The sequence below is a fragment of the Aethalodelphis obliquidens genome, unplaced genomic scaffold, assembly GCF_003676395.1.
Source record: "Aethalodelphis obliquidens isolate GAN/ISIS:26980383/991018 unplaced genomic scaffold, ASM367639v1 scaffold38, whole genome shotgun sequence".
NCBI classification, from domain to species: Eukaryota; Metazoa; Chordata; class Mammalia; order Artiodactyla; family Delphinidae; genus Aethalodelphis; species Aethalodelphis obliquidens.
In genome coordinates, this window is record NW_020837982.1 from 18,115,570 (window position 1) to 18,133,592 (window position 18,023).

Here is an 18,023-nt window from a genome sequence, read left to right on the forward strand (position 1 = left end):
TCCTGCTGATTCAGCCTTTGATCCTGGGAAGGCGACCAGGGTGGTGCATCAGTTAGAACACAGCCGCATGTAACAGAAAACTAAGTAACAGTGGCTTATGTAAGACAGAAGTTTATTTCTCTCTCATATATGGTAGCTTCACAGGGTCCCAGGGACTCAGGCTGTTATTAGCTCACCGCTCCACCATCCCTAAATATTAAGCTTCACCCACGTGATTCAAAATGGCTGCTAGAGCTCCAGCCATTACAACTGCATTCCAGGTCAGCAGCTGGAGGAGAAGTCCAAAGAAGGGCCTCTTCCTTTTAAGGACACTTCCTGGAAGTTCCAACACATATTTTGTCCACATTTAGCCCCATGGCCTCACCTAGCAGCAGAGGAAATGCTGGGAAATGAAGTCTTTTGCTGAATTCGTTGTGGCTCTCAGAGAGTATTGGCAGTGGTTCTTTTTTTTTTAATATTTATTTATTTTTATTTGGCTGCATTGGGTCTTAGTTACGGCATGTGGAATCTTCGATCTTTGTTGTGGGATGAAAACTCTTAGTTGTGGCATGTGGGATCTAGTTCCCTGACCAGGGATTGAACCCGGGCCCCCTGCACTGGGAGCCTGGAGTCTTAGCCACTGGACCACCAGGGAAGTCCCGTGGCAGTGGTTCTTAAACTTGAGCGGATGTCCTAATCCACTGGAGGGATTGTTAAAACTCAGAGTGCTGGGCCCAACTCCAGAGTTTCTGACTCAGTAAGGCTGTGGTGGAATCTGAGAAACTGTGTTTCTAAGAAGTTCCCATGGATGACGATGCTGCTGTGCAGCGGTCACACTTTGGGAACCACTATCTAGGACCGCTAGGATGAAGGATGAAGGACGACGGGATGTTGGGGAGGTACTAGCCATCTCCATCACAGGCAGGGCGGGGACCCGACTGCATCCCACAAAGGGCCACTAGCAGCATCACCACCTCCTTGCGGTCGCTGGCGTGTCCTCCCGCCTCTCGCCCTTCTGCCCACTCTCCACGCACCGCAGTGGAAGAAGGATCGTCCACTGGTCATCCGTAACGACTCTGGCACGTGCAAAGCTGGCTTTGCTGGGGATGACGCGCCCCCAGCCGTGTTCCAGTCCATGGTCAGTCGTCCCCGACACCGGGGCGTCATGGTGCGTGTGGAGCAGAAGGATAGCTACGGTGGGGGAAGAGGCCCAGGGCAGGCGGGGCATCTTGACCCTCAAGTACCCCGTGGAGCACACCATCATCAGCAACTGAGAGGACACAAGGGACACCTAGTACCACACCTTCTACAGCGAGCTGGGAGTGGCCCCCAAGGACCACCCGGTAATGCTGGCCGAGGGGGCTGCCACCACAGCCGCAAGGCCAGCCGTGAGATGACCCAGATCCTGTTTGAGACATTCAACACGCCATATAAGTGGCCATCCAGGCCGTGCTGTCCCTGTGCGATGCCTCTAGCTGCACCTCTGGTATTGTTGTGGACTCGGGGGGTGGGCCACCCACATGGTGCCTGTCTCCATGGGTTTATGCCCTGCCTCAGCCTTCCTGCGTCTGGACCTGGCTGGCTGGGACCTCATGCTGCCTGGCTACAGCTTCACCACCATGGCTGAGAGGGAAATCATGTGTGACGTCAGGGAGCAGCTCTACGACGTGGCACTGGACTTGGAGCAGGAGATGCCACCACATCCTCCTCCTCCCTGAGAAAAGCTGTGAACCACCTGACGGTCAAGTGCTCCCCATCAACAAGGTGTGGGTTCTGTGTCCACAGGCGCTTTTCCAGCCCTCCATCCTGGGTTTGGGGTCCTGTAGCATCCACGAGACCACCTTCCTCTCCATCATCAAGGGTAACGTCCACATCCAGAAGGACCTGTCCGCCTTCAATGGTGCTGTCTGGTGGGACTACCATGTACCCCAGTATCCTGGACAGGATGCAGAGGGAGATCAGGGTCCTGGCTGCCAGCAGGATGAAGATCAAGATGCTCACTCCCAGGACTTCCCTGGCGGTCCAGTGGCTAAGACTCTACGCTCCCAATGCAGGGGGCCTGGGTTCAATCCCTGGTTCCACATGCCATGTGGCACAGCCAAAAAAAAAAAAAAAAAGATGCTCACTCCTCCCGAACACAAGTACTTGGTGGGGATCAGGCTTCACCCTGGCCTCAGCCAGCAGGACCCGGCCTCTCCACCGTCCACCACAAATGCTTCTAAACAGACCGCAAACAGATGCACAGCATTTGCTGCGTGAGTTCATTTAGAAGTATAAATTTGCCCTGGCGAGTGCACATAAGTCGTGCCAGCCTCCTGAAACCGGAATAAACCTTCGAAAATTGTCCTTGAAGTTTATATCTGAGATTGTAGAACTCGCTGCTGATTTTGACCTTGTATTCATTCAGTTCTTGCCTTGGTGTATGTTTACTACCCTGTGCATAACTTTGATCTAAACCCCTAGCTACAGGCGGCTCTGTCATTTCGTGGCTGAGGTGAGAAAATATTTATGGAAGAGAAATCGTTGGCTGGATGAGAATCTGTGAGACTATGAATCTCCCGATCTGTGCAGGGTATTAACATGTCAGAACTGCCTATTCCAGGATTTCTCTAGAGGCTGGCAAGAGTCTTGAACCACCTGTCATTTCTGTCTTGCCGGCCTGATAAAGTCTGGGGAGGTCCAAGCCTTAGGACATGCTTTCCTTTCTTACCTGATGTTTTCCTGCCAGTACACTGTGAGTTGTTACTAGCCTTGAGTTAGAAAATGGTTTGCATTTACACCTGTACATTTATTCATCCTTTTAATTTATGTAAGATTTTTGTACACAATTCTCAGTTCTTTAAGAGGTGACGAGAAATTTTGGTTTTATATTGTCACGTGAGAACATTAGGCCCCAGCAACGCATCATTGTGAAGAAAAGGGCTGCAGTAAACCGAAAAAACAAAAAACAAAAAGCAAAAAACAAACAAACATACAAAAGACCCTCTTTAAAGGCTTTCCCTTTAGAGGCTCACTCCATATCCCCTGTTGAATATATAAAAAGGTACCCACATATCACAGAAAATATAATCCTTTGCTGTAAAATTTGAAAGGATTTTTATGGTTTTGCTTCTGAAAATATTTGGCACAAGTGGTTCACTCAACTTATGATTGACTGTAGTTTCTGAGCAATCATCTTTCATCTTACTTTGTGGGGAATTCTTGCAAAATGAGAAAATCTAAGCCACATGTTTTCTGCTGTCCTGAAAGTTTTATGAACACGAGATTCAATGATGAAGAAATTGACTGTAATGTTATATTTTGTAGGCATTTAATTAAACATTTATTAATCTTGGTTTTACAGGTTTTGAAAAAAATTTTTGGATGTAACAAAATGAATTTTTAGATGTCAAATATAAATGAAGGCCCTTGAAACAGGCATAAGTCCTGGACTTGGTGCCAAAAGAGCTTGCCAGACAAAGTGGGAGCTCTTCCTGGAAGCTGAGAGTGTGGACCCTGCAGAGGCTCCTTCACCTGTAAATCACTGCAGGCTGGTCCCATGGGAGGGAGCAGCTGGGCCCCGTTCATGGCCGAGGCTGGAGCTGGGGCCAAGGCAGAGGCTGCAGGGAAACAGGTTCTGTCTCAGCCTCAGGAAGCTGGTCAGAGCTGCCGACAGAAGGACTGTCCTGTCTGGGAAGCACCGCTGGAATGGAAATAAAGATTTCTCTGTAGGTCAGGAGAGGCTGGGTTCTGTTGCAGTAACAAATTAGTCCCAAACCACTAGGCTTCTACCAACAAAGAGTCCTTTCACATACTATGAGTCCATCGTGGGTCACCTGGGAGCTCTAATCCACATCACCCCCACTTGATGCCCCAGGCTGAAGGAGCAGCCCCTGTGTGGGGCACGGTCCCCGGCACAGCAGAGGGAAAAGAGAGAACTGTTGCTAGCTATGCATCAACCAGTAAAGCTTCTGCTGGGAAGTGACCCATGTCACTTTTGCTCGCATCTGACAAAGCTTCTCTCCTTGACCAGACTCCGCTCAGGCTCCTCTGAGTTCTTTTTCAACCAGCCTTCGACTTTTAGACTTCAGTGTTCATCTCTGCGTTGTCCAATTTTAGCAAGAGTCTTGCTAAGTCCGTTTAGCCAGAATCCCCCACCCTCTGTTACCTGATCACCCTCCATATCTAATCCAGTTCTTCATCCTCCACCAACACCAGGTGATGTGCAATCTCCCTGACCTCTCTCCAGCAAAGATCTTGTTTAGCCAGAATCCTCCCTTACCCCTGTTTCCTTTTATCAATTTTCCATCCACAGACTCCACCCTGCTCCTAGGTTATAAATTCCCACTTGGCCTCGTCGTGCTCGGCGGCGAGCCCAATCCCTCTTCCCCGCTGCAAATCCCCACTTATCCCCATGACCCCTCTTGAATAAAGCCTGCCTTACCAGTCTTTAACAGGGGGCAGGATGAATCATTTTTTCTTTAATGCATCCATTGGCCAGAGGAAGGCAGGTGACCCAGAGTGCTGTTAACGGAGCAGGGCCGGAGAGGTCTGCTGCAGAAAGCGGCAGCGCATGCTTGTGAATAATAATGCAATCCTCCACCGCTTTCCTCTGAGAGAGAACCCCACAGGCAACTCTCTGTGAAGCAGACCCCACCCAAGACAGCTGTCTTGTCTGTTAGGTCTCGTGCAACCACGTCAGGAAAGGGCATTTTATGCGTGAATCTCCATGAGTTCCTTTTTAAAAAATATATTTTCACCATGTCATTTATTTGCATAAGTACCTGTAATGGCTTCCACCTGCCAACCTTGGCGTCTAGTCTGCACTCACGTCCCCTCTGCCAGCCATACTCAAAGGCGGTGTCAGTTTCCCTCGGGATACAAAAATTGGGGTAATAGTAGGAGGGGAAAATGGGTGCTTGGAGAGCAACCAGCAATAGCCATTAACGTTTACCACTGTGATATGCTCTTCCTGCAGTAAAAACAATGCCTCACGCAGATAAATTACCTGTCCCAGTTTCCTTCTAGTGGGACCGTGTGACAGTGTTCTGGACAATGGAATGTGAGGACAAGTAATTTACACCGCTTTAGGGTTTGGTCCATAAAAATCTCCAGTCTCATAACGTCAGAGAAATCCAGAGCCTGCCAGTAGTTAAAGTGGTAAAAGCAGGTTTTACTTAACTATTGCAATAGGGGGTGTCAACTACAATTGGCACTCGCCACTGGCCCTTGCCATCGGTAATCTACAAGGATTAAATCATGTGCTCTGCAGCTGCTGATTTTCAACACCCCCTGCCTCCCAAAGGAGTTCAGGGTGGAGAGCTGAAATGAGGTCCTCTGTGCTCTGGGAAAAACTGGCAGAACAGGTCTTCAGAGAGTTAAATATTTTCAGGAGCCGATTTTATGAGCCCAGTTCTTGTATCTCCTCATATCTAGAAAAGCACTAAAATCCTTCATGGTGACGACTGCTCCTCGTGACTAGCAGAAACCTGCTGCAGAATAATATGTGCTCGATTGCATGGACCCCCCTCCCCCCTTCGCCCAAATCACATCTATCCTGACCTTCCCCGCTGCCTCTCTGGAGCAGTTTCTCAGAGATCTCTGAAGTGCTGTCTCCCGGGCTGCAGCCCTCATTTTGCCCCAAATAAAACTGAACTCACAACTCTCACGTTGTGCAATTTCTTTAAGTCGACAGGGGAAAAGGGGCCTCATGATAAGACCGGGCTCAACTCTGAATACAAGGAGGAAACATGGGAATACAACAAAGGTGGGGGGTCAGTGAATGGAAAATTATTAAGGAAACATCAGGGATAAGGGGGGATTCTGGCTAAACAAGATTTTTGCTGAAGGCAGGCCAGGGTGATCCGTCCTCACGTGAGGGCAGTGGAGGATGAGGGATTTGGTCAGATATCCAGGATGATCAGATATCAAGGTGGGAAATCCTGGCCAAACTGACTTAGCAGGATTCTTGCTAAAACTGGGCTCGTGGAGGATATGCCCAAGGACGGGGCCAAGTTGGACTCAGAGGAGCCGGAGTGAAATTTTGTCAAGGAGAGAATCTTTGCCAACAATCTTCCATTGGATCCTTTTTTTTTTTTTTTTTTTTTGCGGTACGCGGGCCTCTCACTGTTGTGGCCTCTCCCGTTGCGGAGCACAGGTTCCGGACGCGCAGGCTCAGCGGCCATGGCTCACGGGCCCAGCCGCTCCGCGGCATGTGGGATCTTCCCGGACTGGGGCACGAACCCGTGTCCCCTGCATCGGCAGGCGGACTCTCAACCACTGCGCCACCAGGGAAGCCCGGATCCTTACTTTTAAACAGCAGCTATAATGAATACTTTGGGGACAGTTGAGGAAACTTGAAAATAGACTGGATGTGAGGTGGCATTATAGAATTTTAAATTTTCTTGCATGTGATAATGCCTCTTTCGCTGTGTAGGATATCCTTATGTTTAAGAGACGCATGCCTAAGTACTTAGAGGTGAAACTCACGCGAGATCTCAGCAGCGGGTTTGGTTTAGGCCAATCAAAGTCACCCTATACAATGCTCACACAGCACCTAGCTGATTTAGAAAGGATGTGAAACAGGAAGCACAGCAGCTCTCCATCTCCCTGATCCCTGCATATGGGGCAGGTTATAGTCCCAGGGGATTTCAGCAGAGGAGCCACTGGTCCCATGGGGCTGGTCCCGTGGGCCTGTGAAGGTAAGAGGCCACTTGCAATCTCCAGCAGAGCTACAGCCCATATATTTCAAGTTGTGCCAGGATAGCTAAGGACAGCAAGCCGAGGGGTGGCCTTCGGTCAGTTTAAGAGCACACCCAGGTCCTGCAGGAACCTCATCCAAGTGCAGACCACACGTCAATTCTTGAGGCTGGAGGAGGGATTCACAGGTAGCTGTGAAAGTTCTCCCTCTAGTCATGATGTCTGCGCCTTCTTTTGAAGTGGTTGAACAAAAAAGTTAACGTAAATGTGACAAAAAGCTGACACTTGTTGAATCTAGGTAATGAGTTAATCAAACTATTCTTCCAGTGCTTCAGTGGTTGAAAATTTTTATTACAGGAAATCAAAGGAAATAAAATTTAAAATGGAGGTGTTCACCTCCTGCTTTCATTTCCTGTGTGGTTTACTGGTGAGTTGATTCTGCCTGTTTAAAGTTCCCTGATCTCAAGTCATCGTACAGATCTCCCCCCTTTCGCACAGCGCCCCACCCCTATCTCCTGACTACCGGATCGGATCCATCGCTCCCTCCAATCCAAGTATTATTCTTCTGGAAGCACGTGTCATTAGACTCTTTCTGTTGCCTTCCTTCAGGCACAGAAAAAAAAAGAAACTTTCCCACAAAACCAAATAGTGCCGTGTCAGGAAGGCTTGGACCCAGGGATCAAAGCATGCGGCCAGGCCCCATTGCTCTGGTTCCATCACTTCACTGCTGCTCCTCGGGGCTGCTTCCCTTTGCAGAACATGCTCCGCCCGCCAACTACCAGCTCCCGAGGCTGCTGCTTCCGTGCAGCAGCCTTTGTCCCAGCATGCTCAGGGATAGTCCCAAGGCTTGCTCTGATTGGCCAGGCTTAGTCACATGCCCACCCCTGAACCAATCAGGGAACGCCGGCCCTGACTGGCCCGCCTGAGTCATATGCTCCACACCTGGCCCTGAGGTGAGTCTGCGACCGCGTCGACCCGGCGAAGGCGAAGCCTTGGAGGCAGGTGACTCTGGGGCTGGGGTTCTGGCGTCTGTGAGAGACAAGACCGGAGATGGGGGTGCCTGGTTGGTGACCTGGTCCAGCCCACTTCAGAGGCCGTTAGCGTCCTTGCTGGTTCTGAGCGCTTTTTCGTCCTGTGAGTCCTGGGCTTGGGTTTTGGACGCGGAAAGGGCTTGGCTGATTGGCTGGACTTTTCTTCTCCTGAAAGTGCTGGTGAACCTGCTTCCCTGGCGCTCAGCCGCCTTGTCAGGAGCCGCGCCGCTGGGGCTGTAGTTCACAGAGCGGCCGTCAGGTGGCAATGGAGAGGCAAGAAGCCAGTCTCCAGCCAGTTCCTTGGGTTTTGCTTTTTAACTTTGTCGACTTAAAAAAAAATGCACAACGTGAGAGCTGTGAGTTCAGTTTTATTTGGGGCAAAACGAGGACTGCAGCCCGGGAGACAGCACTTCAGAGAGCTCTGAGAAACTGCTCCAGAGAGGCAGCGGGGAAGGTCAGGATAGATGTGATTTGGGCGAAGGGGGGAGGGGGGTCCATGCAATCGAGCACATATTATTCTGCAGCAGGTTTCTGCTAGTCACGAGGAGCAGTCGTCACCATGAAGGATTTTAGTGCTTTTCTAGATCCGAGGAGATACAAGAACTGGGCTCATAAAATCAGCTCCTGAAAATATTTAACTCTCTGAAGACCTGTTCTGCCAATTTTCCCAGAGCACAGAGGCCTCATTTCTGCTCTCCACCCTGAACTCCTTTCGGGGGGGTGTTGAAAGTCAGCAGCTGCAGAGCACATGATTTAATCCTTGTAGAGGAAGATGGCAAGTGTCGATTGTAGTTGACAGGGCCCCCTTGCAGTCATAAATCTGACCATGCTTTGGGAGGCATTTCATGACCAATTCGTCCCGCAGTGCTAGGAAGGCTCATTCCTAGGTCTGGCGAAGACTTCGCTGAGAGGTCATTCAATGTGCTGTTACTGGACTAGGTCTTATAAGCAATAACTAAAGACTCTAGACCACCTGTCTTACTAATGTATTATGGTCCAGGAAAAATTCCCTCTTGTTGTATCTTCCCATATGTAGAGTTACACTAGTACAATCATTGATCTCACACAGAACTATATATTTTTGTCGGTGGCTCAGTCACACATTTGGTAATGCAAGAAACAACAATCTTGTAAAACAGGTAAAATACAGATAACATAGCTAGCAGTATTATTCAAGTCATAAGTGAGAATTAAGCCAAGAACTTCCATTAGGAGCAGCCCTGTATATCCTTAGGTCATCTGACTTTGTCTGTTCTGTACCAATCCTTATCTTTCAGGGAAATGATGTATTGGCACTGCCCATAAGACCCCCAGCCCAGCCCAACTTCCTAGTGTTACTAGGCTGGTTATCCTTAGTATAATTTAATTGTTCCCAAGATAAAAGGGGGCCTTAAAACTTAAATGACCATAGCCTGGTGTTAACCACATAAATCCATCACATAATTATAGGAGGTTTTAGGGGCTTCCCTGGTGGCGCAGTGGTTGAGAGTCCGCCTGCCGATGCTAAGGGACGCGGGTTCGTGCCCCGGTCCGGGAGGATCCCACATGCTGCGGAGCGGCTGGGCCCGTGAGCCATGGCCGCTGAGCCTGCGCGTCCGGAGCCTGTGCTCCACAGTGGGAGGGGCCACAGCAGTGAGAGGCCCGCGTACCGCAAAAGAATAAAAAATAAAAAATTATAGGAGGTTTTATTCCTGGGCTGAAATTTTGCTGTTGCTCTGATTGAGCTTGAATAACTTTAGAGGAAAATTCATTTTTTTTTGGCCAGGGTCAAAGCAGGTATTATTAATTGGCTAGGTGAGGTGATCCCATCTAGTAATATCAAGAGTAGCCTGAACAGGACTGAACTTTCTTTCTTGTAAAATAAATGTTCTAAGGGCCATCCAATTAGAGCCTTGGAGTGGAGAAATCCACCAAGGTAATCCAGAAGGACTAGACACAGGTAATTGGCCACAAACCCAACAATTGGATTGATTTTTCAAACTAGCATAGGATCGTGTCCATGATAGAAAAACATCTGATTTATATGCAAGGGTCCTGGAAGACAAGAAAACATTATAAATGATCCTACGAATCAGGTCCAGCATCTTGGGTAAGCTGTCTACTTCTGATGTCATCTTCTTATCATCCGGCTGTGAGTGCAGAGTTTCCTCTGTTTGAGCATCATTTTAAGGTGAGTTTGAGGTCAGCAGTCCTCTCTATAGACCAGGCCGGTGCAGGGGCCCTTCGTGAGTAGAAATTAATCCAAGAATCAATTCCCTTCAGTTTCGCTGTGCATGAGCTAGTTAAAAGTACCAGATAAGGGTCCTTCCATCTAGGTTGGAGATGGTCCTTTAAACTATGTCTTTTCCAGTAGGCATAATCCCCTGGTTGCATGTCATGGGACATCTGATCTTCATCCAAAAATAGATTACTGAGATAGGCTTCAGAAACAAACTGAGAGTGTCCTTTTAACAATTCAATTAAACTTTACATTAATATAACGTAACAGCAAGGAACTATCTGGGAAGTGAGTCTTATTAAATACAGACCTCCATTAACAAAACTGGAACTTAAGAGTCACTGAAATATAATCCTTTTCTCTCTAAAATTACCCTCATGTTTACCAAATATAACCAAATTAAGACTAGTTTGTTTGCAGAATAAGTCTGGTCTCAATTAACTTGGCCTGATAATTTATATAAACTATCATTGATCATACAGGCTTTTTGCTTTGCTGAAACTTTTATAAGGAGTCTCATACTGAACTTTTAAAAGACCTCTCAGAGCTAGGAAAGTCACTCCAAGGGCTTATCACAGATTTCACCTAACAGATCTAGGTGAATTCCTCCCTTTTTAAGGTCCCCCAAATACTTTGAGCCTTCTGTACCTGTTAGTGAGTGGCCTTCCTAATTTATCTGATAAAGCTGCTAGGAACCTAAGAGTTTACAGTCTCTGGAGGGAGCAGTTAGAGAAAAAAGATATGTTCCAATCCTGCTTACAAAGATATAATTTACCAAATTACTGTAAGTCATAATGAGTTTGAGGGAAAGATTTCCTAATACCTGGAAAACACAGATTTAAACCAGTAATTTTTCAGATAAAACCATAAAAACTATAACCATATTCACCAGTTCACTCAGTCTTATGTAACTATTTTCGTTAACAGTTTCTCATTAGGATTCTTTAATTTCTTACCCAGTTCAGTATTATGGTCTGAAAGTCAGAAACTTGTATTTGTCCAAAAGTCCTTTTTATAAATCTTCTTGAAGAGGAAACATTTTTGCAAAGGCATCAGAATAAAACCATAACTGTCTATAATGATGAAAGACTTAAGGAAGCATGTTTAAATCTGATTACAATGCAACTGACAAAGAAACTTGGTTACTGCTGTGACATACAACACTTTCAGATAATAACTAGAATTATGACTGACAACATTTTACCAGGACGTATCAGAATTTTAGGAACTCCATATAATTTCTAGGATATCTATATTAATAACATTTACCATACAATATAACCTAAGAAGATTTATTACTCATTTGACAATACTTCCCATGTAATTTAACATACCAAATGAACCCAGTTAGTTTAATATCTCTCTTTGGGATGTTTCAGGTGCCCTTCGAAGCAGCCCAAAGTTAGCTAAAGGACTTCACTGGAATTTGATTTAGGAGGTTTTTTTTTTAAAGCTTTTATTGAATTTGTTACAATATTGCTTTTGTTTTATGGTTTGTTTGTTTGTTTGTTTTTTGAGGCATGTGGGATCTTAGCTATCCCACCAGGGATTGAGCCCACACCCCCTGCATTGGAAGGTGAAGTCTTAACCACTGGACCGCCAGGGAAGTCCCTGATTCAGGAAGTTTTGTGAAAAAAAATATCAAAAAGGGTTTAGAACACTCAGATAGGACAACAGGTCACTCTGAAACAATAGTTATTCACTTAGGCAAAGTAACAATAAAGATTTCAAAGGCAAATACAGAACAAATCACTTAAAAGGAAAGAAACTTGAAATCTGTTATCAAAGGCAATTCAACATTTTAAGAAATCTTGTCCTCTTAAGAGAGAGAAAAACAAAATTCAAGTTTTGCACCCGCTTGCTTTTAAAATTCATTTACTCAAATTTTTAAAACTTAATTTATTAATTTATTTTTTATTTTTGGCTGCATTGGGTCTTCATTGCTGCGTGCCGGCCTTCTCTAGTCGCAGAGAGTGGGGGCTACTCTTCATTGTGGTGCGCTGGCTTCTCATTGCGGTGGCTTCTCTTGTTGTGGAGTACGGGCTCTAGGCGTGTGGGCTTCAGTAGTTGCAGTGCGTGGGCTCAGTAGTTGTGGCACATGGGCTTAGCTGCTCCACGGCTTGTGGGATCTTCCCGGACCCGGGCTCAAACCCGTGTCCCCTGCATTGGCAGGCGGATTCTTAACCACTGCGCCATCAGGGAAGTCCCTACTCAATTAAATTTATTTTAACCTTAGTCAATCCTGACCATGCACATAACTCTTTTCTTGGGGTCCACTTTCCACAAACGTTTCCTTACTTTCTGTATCCAGCATTTTATTTTCCCATTCAGAAACAGCCACCTGTAAGTCAGACCTACTTCCTTTTCCCTTAATAAAATGTAATTCCATTCTTCATCCCTTCTTTACTGGAAACACACACCCTACTTTCCTACTGTTGACTGAAATGTTTCATTTATTATTTCTATTAGCTTTAAATACATGTTTAAGTTAGAATCCTCAGCTCTTAAAACCTTAAATTCTTCTTACTAAGAAGTAAGCGACTATGAACGGTCCTTTACATCGGCATTCTGTAGATTGGTGAACATAAACACCAGTGATATTTTCCAAAAATATTTACTTTCTTTAGAGAACGTGACACCAAACATATTCATTAATAGTCCTAAATACCTTTTGTTTCTCTGTAAAAGGAAGCCAATATTCAGTAATTAATGTTTTGGTATATTATTTTATTTGGGAATGCTAGCTATTCAATAAGCTTCCATCACTTAACTTAATTTAGCACAGTTCTAGAATTTCAAGTTACCAGAATCTGGAAAGACTATTTGATCTTATTTTATTTTTTAATTAAAATACTGAGTTTAGGCCGGCCAGGGCCCCGGCTGAGCTGCGCTTAGCTCCGCAGGGGCGGGCAGGGGTATGCCCAGGGGACCATGGGCCCCGGGCCCTGAAGCCTCCGGGGCCACATCCCTCTGAGCAGCGAGTAGGATCTGGGGCGGGGCGCCGAGCGTGGATGGGCCTGGAGAGAAAACAAAAAACAAAAAAAACCCTGAGTTTATTTCACATTTATATTTTTGTCTCCCCACCATTTCCATTTGTGTGACCACCACTACTACTATGTCCTATCATAACATTCCATACATACTTAAAACCAAGCAAAGGGTGGAGTTCCATCTTTAAAAACTAAACAGGCATTTTGGACAGCACATTCTTGGCAATGGAACCTGGACAACTATCAGACACGGTACGGAAAGTTCTCACTCTGCACTCTAAAAAGGACAGCCAGATAGCAACTGTTACAGAAATGAAATAAGATGGGAAATTTTAACAAACTGTTTAAAGTATTTTCTTAAAGAGACTTCCTCCACTGCCAGAGATCTTGAATAGCCTCCTGGTCAGTCATCTGGAGACAGTTCTTCACATAATTGATGAATTTGGCTTCCACTTTGGGAAGGGAACCACCTTTTTCTATACTTGCTTGCATTTTTGCTTTAATGTCTTCTAAGAGCTAGGTCCTTTCGGTATTTTAGGAGTTTTTTTCCTGTTTTTTGAAGGATTCTTGACCTTTTGATCTTGGTGTTGATGGTTTTGAGTCTTTTCCATTCTGGTTTGATTTTTGTTAACTTTTAGCTGGAGTATCTCGTACAGATTTCTTTACTGGAGCTTTTTCTTCAGCTTCCTTATTATCATTGTCATCTTCATCATCATCTTCATCTTCATCAGCAGCAAGTTTTACTTTTTTCTGTGGAAGCTTGCTACCGCTTCCAGGGGCAGAACGCTTTCCAGATATACTTAGGAGTGTCACACCCTCCTCCTCTTTGTCTTCTGACTCTGCATCTTCCTCCACAGCTACTAAGTGCTGTCCACTAATATGCACAGGCCCTGAACCACACTTCAACCATCAGACCACAGGTGGTGTTATTTCAAAGCCCCCAAGGGAATCGGTTGGCTGCACAGACATTTTCAAAGTTGCCAGTGTTACTTTGACTGGACTGCCTTCATAATTCATCGCCTCTGCTTCGACAATGTGCAGTTCATCCTTTGCGCCAGCCCCTAAACTGACCGTTCTTGAAGATAACTGGTGCCCATTTTCATCATTATCCACCTTAAGGTGATCATCTTTGTCGACCTTTAGTTCACAATAGAAAAGATAGTTCTGGGGCCTCAGGGGGCTCATGTCCATGTCCATCGAATCTTCCATGGGTTGGTGGCACGCACTTAGGTGGGAGAGAAGGCGGACGGAGAAAAAAGACTACTGCTCCAGGGAACAGGTGCACAGGATGGAATCACACCAGGTGGAGAGACTATTTTAGATGCATAATTATTAGAAGCATAATTTAGAAGCATAATTATTCTTAATAGAGTTTATCTAAAAGCTCTTATCTCATTTATATTTTCTTTCCTTAAAAGTTTTTTTCACATCAAATTACTTTCCTTGCTGACAAATTTGTAACAGATATAACAAGATTTTATTTAGCTTATATTAAACTGAGGCACAATAAAGTATTATCCATAATGTTGATGACTCTAAAGATGTATCTATATTAATTAGATCAACAAACAAACATTAATACCAGGTATTAATTTAATACTATTTCCCAGTTCACGTGAACCTGAAATTCATTTAGCTTAATTTCTCTTGCATTTAGAATTATTTGATTTGTAAGCACTTACTTTTCTTTAAGCCAATTAAATAGAGCTTATTTACAAATTAACCACAGCAATATTATCCAAAGACAAAGACACATACTAAGACATACATATATCCAGACAGACACAACAAGAAATCTAGCTGCATTTTCTAAACTTAGTCATGAGTCAGATATTACAATATAAAACTCACTAGTTTATAAACAACACTTGGAATAAGAAAAAAATTTAAAGTTTTTTTTTTTTTGTCCTTTTTATCCCTCAGTCTCAGGAATTAGAGATGGTCTAGATAAGGTAAGTGATCCCGAGAGCTCTGGTCTCAAGGCACAGGGAGAGAAAATCAGGCTTTCCTAGTAGAACTCATTCCCTCAGGGTCAGAATTCTGAAGAGATTTTTTTCCCTTCAAGCTAGCTTTCTCTACCCGTTGGGAATTAAACAGGAGTTGGTTAACCTTTGACTGGCATTGTATACTTAATTGGCGCAACTGGAGGTTCATAATTTTCGTAGATACTCCCTTTTCTTTCTTTCCCTTTTTTTTTTTTTAATGGTCTTCAAAGGTTGGTCAGCCAGTGTATCAAAGGTGTTTGTATGTAACATGGACCAACCTAGATTGTGTTTTTGACTAGAGTAGATAAATCCTCATCTAAGCCTTCTAAAAAGGCAGAGTTAAGCAGAGGATCATCTTGGTGGTTAGAGAATGACTCAGGTGTCAAGCCAGAATGTTGCTTAAAAGTTTTTTTTTTTTCCCCGCAAACCTTTCCTAATAGTCCAGAATTCATTCATCCGATCTTTGCTTGCACTGTTGAATCTCTGTCCAGTCTACGGTTTTTGGAAAAAGCTCCGGGATAAATTCAAGTAATTTCTGAGCTAATTCCTTGTATTCAGTGCAAGCCTCTGGACTATGTGATTCAAAATCCATTAAGGGGCGTTTCCATCCTGCCTTCTCTATCCATTCCCTTTCTTGGCTTTCAGAAACTAACAGCTGGATTAATTGATATAGATCTGGAAACCCGCTCGTAGGCCGGATGGTTAATTCAAATTCCTTAGCAAATCCCAATGAATCCTGACTTGGATTGGGAGATTCCTTAGCCAAAACTCTAAGTTCTACTTGGGTTCAGGGTGTGTACGTAAGCACCAAGGACGGCTCACCCCTCCCTGTTATGAGTTTCTTCTTAAAGGGAGCTATAGGGCTTCCCTGGTGGTGCAGTGGTTAAGAATCCGCCTGCCAATGCAGGGGACACGGGTTTGAGCCCTGGTCCGGGAAGATCCCACATGCCACAGAGCAACTAAGCCTGTGCGCCACGGCTACTAAGCCTGCGCTCTAGAGCCCGCGAGCCACAACTACTGAGCCCGCGAGCCACAACTACTGAAGCTTGTGTGCCTAGAGCCCACGTTCCCCAACAAGAGAAGCCACCGCAGTGAGATGCCCGCGCACTGCAACGAAGAGTAGCCCTCACTCGCTGCAACTAGAGAAAAGGCCGCGCGCAGCATCGAAGACCCAGTGCAGCCAAAAATAAATGAATAAAATAAATAAATTTATTTTTAAAAGGGAGCTATAATCACTTCTGATTTTTTAGTCCTCCTTTGCTGGGGAGAGGGCAGCGGCAGGAGGCAGAAGAGTTGGGAGAGAAAAAGGAGATGGCATCTGGACCATTCAGATAGAAGAGGCCACGTGGGAGGAGCAGAGGGAGAGACCGAGTCAGAGACAGAGGGCCAGCAGCCTATTTAGAAGCTTCTAGACACCAATCAAAGTAAGCATTCCATGCAATCTGTTTGATCTTACGGCGGCTTTTTCTAATTCTGTGCATAAAACAGCAATTTTGGGATAGCAGAAGAACCCCAATTTGGCCATTTTATGTTGAGATCTCCTTTAGTATAATTTCCCTAATTACGTAGGTACTTGCATGTATAAACCTGGCTGAGGTGTTAGCCAGAGACTGGCTTTCTGATGCCCCTTGTTTCTGTGTTTGAGAGGCTCTATTTCCCATATTTAAAAAAATTATTTATTTATTTGGTTGCACTGGGTCTTAGTTGCGGCAGGCAGGCTCCTTAGTTGCTGCTCGCCGACTCCTTAGTTCTGGCATGCGAACTCTTAGTTGTGGCATGCATGTGGGATCAAGTTCCCTGACCAGGGATGAAACCCGAGCCCCCATGCATTGGGAGCGTGGAGTCTTAACCACTGCGCCAGCAGGGAAGTCCCCTATTCCCCATTTTAAAGTAGAATTTGTTAGGGATAAAATTTACTAGTGAAACTGTGTGGCTGCCAGTGTGCTGCTTGTGAGCTTAACTCCACTAGGCATCCCCCCCCGAGTCGTTTCAGCCCTCCTACATGTCTCAGTTTCTCCTTTTGGTGGTCCAAGACCACCACAGGTGCTCGCTGAATGGCCGATTCTTATCTGCGACCCCTGGATGAGCAAACGTTTTAATTAATGAGTGGGCTTCCCTATGGGACCACTGCACGGTATGAGGACTCTGCCTCCAAGCCGTGACCAGCCGGGAGGAGTCTTGTCCCTTTTCTTCGGAGCAAAGCTCTAGTGTAATATCTTCACTTTTTTTTTTTTTTTTTTTTTTGTGGTACGCGGGCCTCTCACTGTTGTGGCCTCTCCCGTTGCAGAGCACAGGCTCCGGACGCGCAGGCTCAGTGGCCATGGCTCACGGGCCCAGCCGCTCCACGGCATGTGGGATCTTCCCGAACCGGGGCACGAACTCGTGTCCCCTGCATCAGCAGGCGGACTCTCAACCACTGCGCCACCAGGAAAGCCCATATCTTCACTTTTATCCCAACAATTCTATTAAGGCGGCCAAATTGAGGAAAAGCGTCAGATCAGCCTCTTATCTAACCACTCAACGCAGGCCACTCTGTCTTCTACAACTGAGCAAACCCTGGTATCTTTCAACCAAGCCCCCCGCACCCCAGTATCTTTCACATGGGTGGGTATTCCCCGGTATCTTTCATCCAGGCCCACCCCCCCCAAGTATCTTTCAACTGGGAGGGGTCAGGTACCTGCTATACACCCCCAAATAAAACTCAGGATCATCAACCAATACAGGAGATCTGAGAACCAGGAGAGACTCACCCAGATTCATCTGGACTCTCCAAGGTGGCAGATGGGCACAAGGGGCCTCTGCTGGTACCAAGGCTCTGGTTCCTCATAGAGTTTCGGTGAAGGAGAGAAGTCCATTCTGGATCCCTTCGTGGTTGCCATAAAAACTGTCAACTAAAAAAATTCACAGGGCTTCCCTTGTGGCGCAGTGGTTGAGAGCCCGCCTGCCGATGCAGGGGACATGGGTTCGTGCCCCAGTCCGGGAAGATCCCACATGCCGCGGAGCGGCTGGGCCCGTGAGCCATGGCCACTGAGCCTGCGCGTCCGGAGCCTGTGCTCCGCAACGGGAGAGGCCACAGCAGTGAGAGGCCCGCATACCGCAAAAAAAAAAAAAAAAAAAAGAAAATCACAACATGAGGGTTGCA

The 18,023-nt window shown here is 45.9% G+C and overlaps 1 protein-coding gene and 2 pseudogenes across 3 annotated transcripts in view; 2 read left to right on the forward strand and 1 right to left on the reverse strand.

The window, feature by feature from the left end:
- Nucleotides 1-1,129: 1,129 nt before the first annotated feature.
- Nucleotides 1,130-3,313, forward strand: LOC113633139 (actin, clone 302-like; annotated as a pseudogene).
- Nucleotides 3,314-7,626: 4,313 nt separating this feature from the next.
- SHMT1 (serine hydroxymethyltransferase 1) overlaps nt 7,627-18,023 on the forward strand; it is a 60,182-nt gene continuing 49,785 nt past the window's right edge. For both annotated transcript variants that reach the window (XM_027131221.1, XM_027131226.1), the window contains exon 1: nt 7,627-7,791. The gene's annotated coding sequence lies outside the window, so the exon portion shown is untranslated. The remainder of the gene's footprint in view (nt 7,792-18,023) is intronic.
- LOC113633141 (nucleophosmin pseudogene) lies at nt 13,005-14,876 on the reverse strand (annotated as a pseudogene). The gene has a single exon (XR_003438080.1). The product of XR_003438080.1 is annotated as a nucleophosmin pseudogene (transcript).